We start from the raw sequence: 7,457 nt of genomic DNA on the forward strand, positions 1-7,457 counted from the left end.
AAACATAATTCATGGTATTTATCATAGGGTGAAAGTTAGAGTTCACCATTTGATACATACGCTTCTAAAATTCCCACAGGAATGAATAGAAAGTGGGTGAGTTTTTCTGTAGTAAATTCTAATCTCACATTTTGATAAATATGCCCCTAATACAGTTAAAAGTATATGTAAAAAGACCATAATGGTACATTTGCTTAAAGGTGGCCATACATGGAGAGATCTGCTCGTTTGGCGATGTCACCAAACGAGCGGATCTCCCTCCGAGGTGGGCAATATCGGGCTGATTCGATCGTGGGCCCTAGGGCCCAACGATCGGATCCTAACGATGCCTAACGGGTGGTCGGATCGCGGGACCGCATCAACGAATTTTAAAAACAACATAGCAGTGGTTAATTGCCCTTTCCCAGTTGCTGACCACTACAATAAATTATGAAAACTACTACATAAGAGAAGGAAAAAAAGCGGTGAAATAACTGAACTCACAAATTAAGAAATCAAAAGTCTTCATCCATGTTCTTGGTCACGTGCCAGACCAGTAAGTATGTCAGCTAGTCCCTCACGGTCTTGTCGATTAATTTTCATCCTCTTTTTGTAAAAGTGCACAAAAACAGCAGGCATTAATGCCTGTTTGCAGACACACACAGTAGATTTTGGCATGAAATGTTTTTGTTTCAAGCGTATAAGTGCAGATTGGATTTTCTCCACCTGCATTGTTTGCGCACAGTGGCATAACTAAATATTGCTTTGTCCACAGAAAATTAAATTTAGGGCCCAAAACACTGGTAAGTTGACCTATTCTACCAAGACAAATTGAAGATGCTCATTATTTAAGTAAACAAAAGAAAAAGGACCCAGGATCCTGACATTATTCCTTGCCGGCTCCTAACCCACCATTGAGAACCTGCACCCGATCCTGCCCGCTGTTCTGATTCCATTGATATATATCTGTGCCTGCTTCTGACATCACAGAGTGGTGGGGCAGACGTGCGTCTATACATAGATGCCGCTAGTAGAGGAAGTGGTACACACGTCGATTGTGGGCAGGAAGGACAGCAGGAAGAGCTCAGCCTGAATCCTCCCGTGGCCCGAATTCTTTGTGGTCGTTTCAGCCCAAACCTGGCTGGCCCACACATCGCTACTGCTCATCAGAATCCATGAGTTTCATTAAAGCAGCTGTTATAATTGATCATTGCTAATATTACACAGATGCTGCTGAGAAATGTATCAACTAATGGAGAAAATTGTAACCGTTCAGAATCTGCACCTGGATTTCTGAGCTGCCAGACCACACCAGGAAACACCAGAGACAGGAACATTAAAATTTAATCTTCAATTTTGGAAAAACGGTCAAAAATAAAACATGGAAATCAGTTGAAAAAGTCTACATTTCTGGTGAACAATCTGGAAACAGCTGAACTGAAAAAAGTGTTTGGAAGGTGAATAACCACTTTAACATGGAGAAAAGAAAAGCAGAGAAATGTCTGAGACGGTGGGACAGAGAATCTTAAGGCTACAAGTCCATCTCGAAGTTCCTGTGTGCACTGTACACAATGTGATCCAGAAGTTTAGGTCCTATTATTCTGTAGGCAGTATCCACTGATGTTGATGCAAGAGAAAATTTGATTTAAAATGGCAGAGAAGGATTGTTCAGAGATCAGCTGGCAAACATCAAGCTGACCTTCAGGCACAAGGTGCAACATTTGATCATCTTGTATTGTCTGTTGCCAACTCAATAAAAGGGTATAGTAGGAGCAGGGACAGAACTAGGAGCAGGCAGAGGAGGCATGTGCCTAGGACTAAACAGTGGTGGTGGTGGGGGACTGGCCATGTACCTCTTTTTTTTCCTACCCCTAATCTGGGTCCTTGTCCTCACAGTACCCACCTGTCCTTTACCTCCCATGGCAGTCTCCAGCTTGGCCACAAGTGTGCCCTCATGCATACTGGGGAAAGTGGGTCAGCCAAATGCCTAGGGACTGGCCAGCTTGGCCCGGCGCTGAGGAGGGGATCCAGAAGTTACATTGCTAACAGGGAATTGTAAGAAAGCTCCTTGCTGATTAGTACTACTGCCTAGTGTGCTGGGGTCTCCAGTTTGTTTCTAGCTGGGGCACTATCTGCAAGTAGTTTGTATGTTATGTATGGGTACTCCCACTAAATGGCATCCAATGTAAATTGACTTGTGAAAGTGTGTGATAGGGATCATAGATTGCAAGCCTCACTGAGGCAGGGAACATTTTCTGTAAAGGATTGTGGAGTATGTACTGCAGCTGCTAAATAAATAACAGAAAATGAAGCCTGACTGGAGTTTGCTTAAACACACTTTACAAAGCCAAAATCTTTATTGGAGAATTTCCTGTGGAGAAATGAGTTAAAAGTTCAAATGAGAAAAGGCCTTACAGAACTGGCCGATATATTTCTAAAGCTGGCCATACATGCAGCGCACATGTAGCAGCCTGTTAATCCCAGCTGACATACAAGTACTATGGATTTCCATAGGTCAAGTGATTGGATATTGTAGAAAATGAATCTGCCGACACACTGTCAGTGTATGGCGCATTTGCAGATAGGAAGTGCTATTCTTATCATTTGTCCTGTCTCCCTAAATGATTGAGACAATAGAAATGCTTCCATATAGTGTATGTCTCATAATACTATGATAGCACACACAGTTATCCTTAAGGTATAAAGTCAGATCTAAGCCTGTACACAAGGAACCCTGCAATTGTTACCTGTTGTTTTCTTATAGAGATGCTGATGTGTATTCTTAAGACAGCAGAAGCCACTGACACGTGCTGCTTATGAATGGATGTGTACCTAATTCTCTACTTTATACTAACATTGGTTCCTGGTTAAAGTAAAATCTGCTGTGTTTCCCTGGTAAGTAAAATGATTTCGTTTTTTAAAGGCTCTTAAGAGTTTTTTAATAATTCATGGGGCATTTCCAATGAACTTTACTGTGTATATATATCTGTATAAGAAGTTGTGTCAGATAATTCTATAACTGTAGTCAACTTATATGGTGTGCAACAGTGAGCTTCATACTGATCAGCCATACAAGTGCATTTTTTAAGGGTTCCATTTCATGGGGGAGATCAACAACCCAACCCTCAGCTTTCCCCTTTAAATTAAGACATGAAGAGCACTTAATGTCTTAGTACTAATATCTCTGCAGAAAGAGCAGTTCATTCATTAACCTGAATTGTGCAAAGAATACATGCAGTGTGGGGTGATTAAAAGGAAACCACGCATTTAAACAATTTAAACGTACCCTGCCTATTCCATGCTTTGGATTTACACACTATCTTTCAATATGTTTTATATATTCTGTTCTATATCCTGATCTTTAATATTCCAGTAATAATAAAAATGTAAAGCATAATTCTGTTTTATCCAAATTCGAAGTCTGACGTTAGTGCCTAGAAATATAGGTTATTCGGATGTGTTTAGGAAGTGGCTGGTTTTCTTGAATACCTTCAGGACATTTCTGGGGATGAAAAATATACTCAATCAATGTTCTTCATCTGTATCATGACATCAAAAGAGGAAAATAATAAAGTAGATTTTATGCTGTTTTACGCAAGTATCGACTTCAGGTCATCCAGAGGAAATTGAAAGCTTTCTATTTCTCCAATCTCATCTGAAAGTTCATTGCAAATGACTATACTGGCAGCATATTATGGTATTTCAAGATAGCCCAAGAGAAAGATGCACAGCCATAAACAGAGGTTACTTCTACCCATTCTTGGTTTCATTATATTCCCAAATATATCCCAAGTAGTTTAATTTTTTTTGCCCACAAAGTACCTAGTAGACATTAAAGGGAAAATATACCTCCTTTTTTTGACGTAAACTTATTTAATGCATAAACACTGAACCTTCCAAAAATAATGGGTGTAAAGAAATATAACTGATTCCACAGCTTGAAAGAACTCCTGCTTCTAATAAAAACATTTTACAGCCCCTACTTAGACTCTCAGTTTAAAGGAGAACTAAACCCTAAAAATGAATGGCTAACATGGCATATTTTATATAGTGAACTTATTGCACCAGCCTAAAGTTTCAGCATCTCAATAGTAGCAATGATCCACGACTTGTCACAGGGGGTCACCATCTTGGAAAGTGTCTGCGACACTCACATGCTCGGTGGGCTCTGAGCAGCTGTTGAGAGTCAAAGCTTAGGGGTTGTCACAAATTATAAAGGAGAAAATGAGGTTTGTCTTTAATATAAGCTGATGCTACAGGGCTGAATATTCAATTCTGATGCTAATTGCACTGGTTTCTGTGCTGCCATGTAGTAATTATTTGTATTCATTACTAATCAGCCTTATATTGTGACATTTATATTCTATGTGTACTGTATATTGTGAGTGGGTCCCTAAGCTAGTAAGTGACAGCAGCACAGAGCATGTGCAGTGAATCAGCAGAAAAGAAGATGGGGAGCTACTGGGACATCTTCAGAGGCACAGATCTTTATTGGTACAGGGCTGTGGTTGCCTTGGGCTGGTACAGAAGCCCAAAACATAATGTACAACATTTCTTGCTACTTATTTAGTTAAGCTTTAGTTCTCATTTAATGCAACTCCTTCCTTACCCTTTTTGATTGTAAAGTGATGGATCCTGGGACTTCTGTAGATGGTGGTGCACTTTTTCTGGAAAGCAGAGTTGACTTAAGTCCCAGTATCACTCTGTGATAAGGGGTGGCCGGACAACTGGTCCAACACAGGCAGACTATCATGACTTTCTTTCAAAATATTGAACCAGATATGTCTGATGCATACTGCATAACCATTCTGATTCAAACAAGTGTCAACCAATGGGGAACTCGGGAGCTACTTCCACCATGAAGCATATTGAGGTCTCTTTACACCACACCGTTTGACAACCATATTCATATTTAGTATTCAGAAGAGCTATTTAGCAGACCCATGGCATTCCCATTAATGATCATTTCATTTGTGTGTGAGGTATTGCAACAAAACACAAACATATGTGCTGATCTTTGGGAATGTTTTAAAAGTGTAAGATTGATAGAGAACTCGATGGAATAAAGGTCACACACACATAGGTTGACACCTCTGTATTTGAATAATGACAATGAGGTCAGGTCTTCTAAAAACAGATTTGACCAAAATGTACCTACTACTGCCCATGTGCATCACATCATGCAGTGGGGTCCAAGTAATAAAATAATAAAAACCTAATTCATAAATACTGTATGTATTTGTGACTGTTTGTCTGTACTCACTTGCATTATGCAATTGTTGCCCAGTGCCTACTAGATGCCCATTCTGTATGTTCTATTCCTTTAAAACATACAGCCCTTTTTTTTTTTTTAATTAAAATGAGCAGACTTAAACAAGAACATATTTTCTTTCTGAATGAACAAAACTAATTACAGTTTCACTTCTACAGATCGGGACCAGGGAGAATTTCTTTAGATTTTGCCAGAACCAAATGTCCTTTTTCTGTTTGCTCTTATGTGTCATTATAAATTCACAATAGTAACTTTAATTAAAATGCTTAACAACATAAAAATATATTAAAGTATTTCTAATAGAAAATAAAAAAATGTTTTTATTCATGGCACACTGATGGCACAGAATTGTTTTATAGAAATGTATCTATACTGCACATTCTCTAGAGCATGTTCCTTTGATATATGTCATATAAGATGATTTGCTCTGCCACAGGGCTAGTAAAGCTGTGCATGAGGTGGTGGGGGCCTTTTTTTAACTAAATTTGTATTTATTGTGTCCTACATATATTTAAAGGGATTCTGTCATCATTGTTATGGTGTAGTTTTTATTTATAAATTACACTTTTTACATTGCAAATAATTCACTTACCATAAACGTACAATTGAAATCCTTAACCAACAAGTGTGTTTTTTTAGTTGTAATATTGGTAGCCATCCCAGGTCTTATTGTGCCTGATCCTTCCTTTCAGAAAGAGCCAGCACATCATGATGGAACTGCTTTCAGATAAGCTATTGGTTCTCCTACTCAATGTAACTGAAGGAGTTGTAGTGGGACATGGATTTTTACTGCTGAGTGCTATTCTCATATCTACCAGGGAGCTGTTATCTTGTTACATTTCCATTGTTCTGCTGATGGGCTGCTGGGGGTGGGTGGGTGATATCACTCAAACTTTTAACAGATATGGATTCCTTTGTTTAAAATGCCTTTATTGAGACATGGGTTTCAGACCCCAATGCACTTGGCAACGTTTCAGACCGCCATCGGTCTTTAATCAAGGCTTGATAAAAGGCCGATGGCGGTCAGAAACATTGCCAAGTGCATTGGGGTCTGAAACCCATGTCTCAATAAAGGCATTTTAAACAAAGGAATCCATGGCTGGTGCTGTCAATATCTGTAAATTGTGAGTGAACGGACACATGGTGGAAACCATTGGACGTGCATCAGGTCTTAAGAATTGGGAGGTTACAGGTGCTGACTGAGAAATCTAACTGATATCACTCAAACTTGCAATGCAGCTGTAAAGAGTGACTGACGTTTTAACAGAGCACATGGCTGGGCGCATTTGGGAAACTAAACATGTCTAGCCCCATATCAGATTTCAAAATTAAATATTAAAAATAATCTGTTTGCTCATTTGAAAAAAGGATTTCAGTGCAGGCATCTGCTTGAGCAGCACTATTAACTGACAGAATCCCTTTAAGTATTCGGATAATGTGCAGTGACTCCTATTTCTTGCAAAATAACAAAATAGAGCCTATATATGATGACTGGGGCTGATTTATGAACAGTCACCAAATTGCACAAGTACAGTTGCCAGTAGCAACAAAGTCAGAAATTAATTTTAACTAAAAGTTCCAAAAGTGAACGCAAAGGCCATATTGACTCTCATTGGTTTTAGCATTGGTGCAATTTAGCATTTATGTTTGCCAATTAACCCTGCTAGGCACTAAAATGGGCACAGAAATAAGCCCGTAAAAATGTACAAATATCATACTTGTACTGTGGAGCAATTTCCAGTTCAGAAACATTTGCACTGACCAGGTGGTAAGCAGTACAATGCCCTATATATATGTGCTCTCCATTGCGGCAGTTAAATCATAAAAAAATTGAGGGCAAGTAATGCACCACCCTTCCCCTGCAGGAGCTATTTTTGTGTATAATATAGAAGCCAGTCTTTGCTTCTCTAGTACCAATTGCACTGGAATTATCAGAAGGCATACTGCATTGTGGGTAATAATAATAAACATGTTGAATTACACCATTTTTTAAAAAGAAGTCCTTACTTTAATCTTTTTTTTGAGATGTGAGCTTTTTCCTGAATTCAAACTTTAGGTTTTATGTTTTTTTTTTTATCTGTGAAGCAATCTTGTGCAATTGAGTGAGACTTTTGGCAATGTCTGCTTGATTTCTCTTTCAGACGATGGAGGTTTGTGATGAGAGACTGACACATAAATCGAGATTCAAATTACACGCTTTGGAGTC

Source organism: Xenopus laevis, chromosome 4L (genome assembly GCF_017654675.1).
Source record: "Xenopus laevis strain J_2021 chromosome 4L, Xenopus_laevis_v10.1, whole genome shotgun sequence".
Classification (NCBI taxonomy): domain Eukaryota; kingdom Metazoa; phylum Chordata; class Amphibia; order Anura; family Pipidae; genus Xenopus; species Xenopus laevis.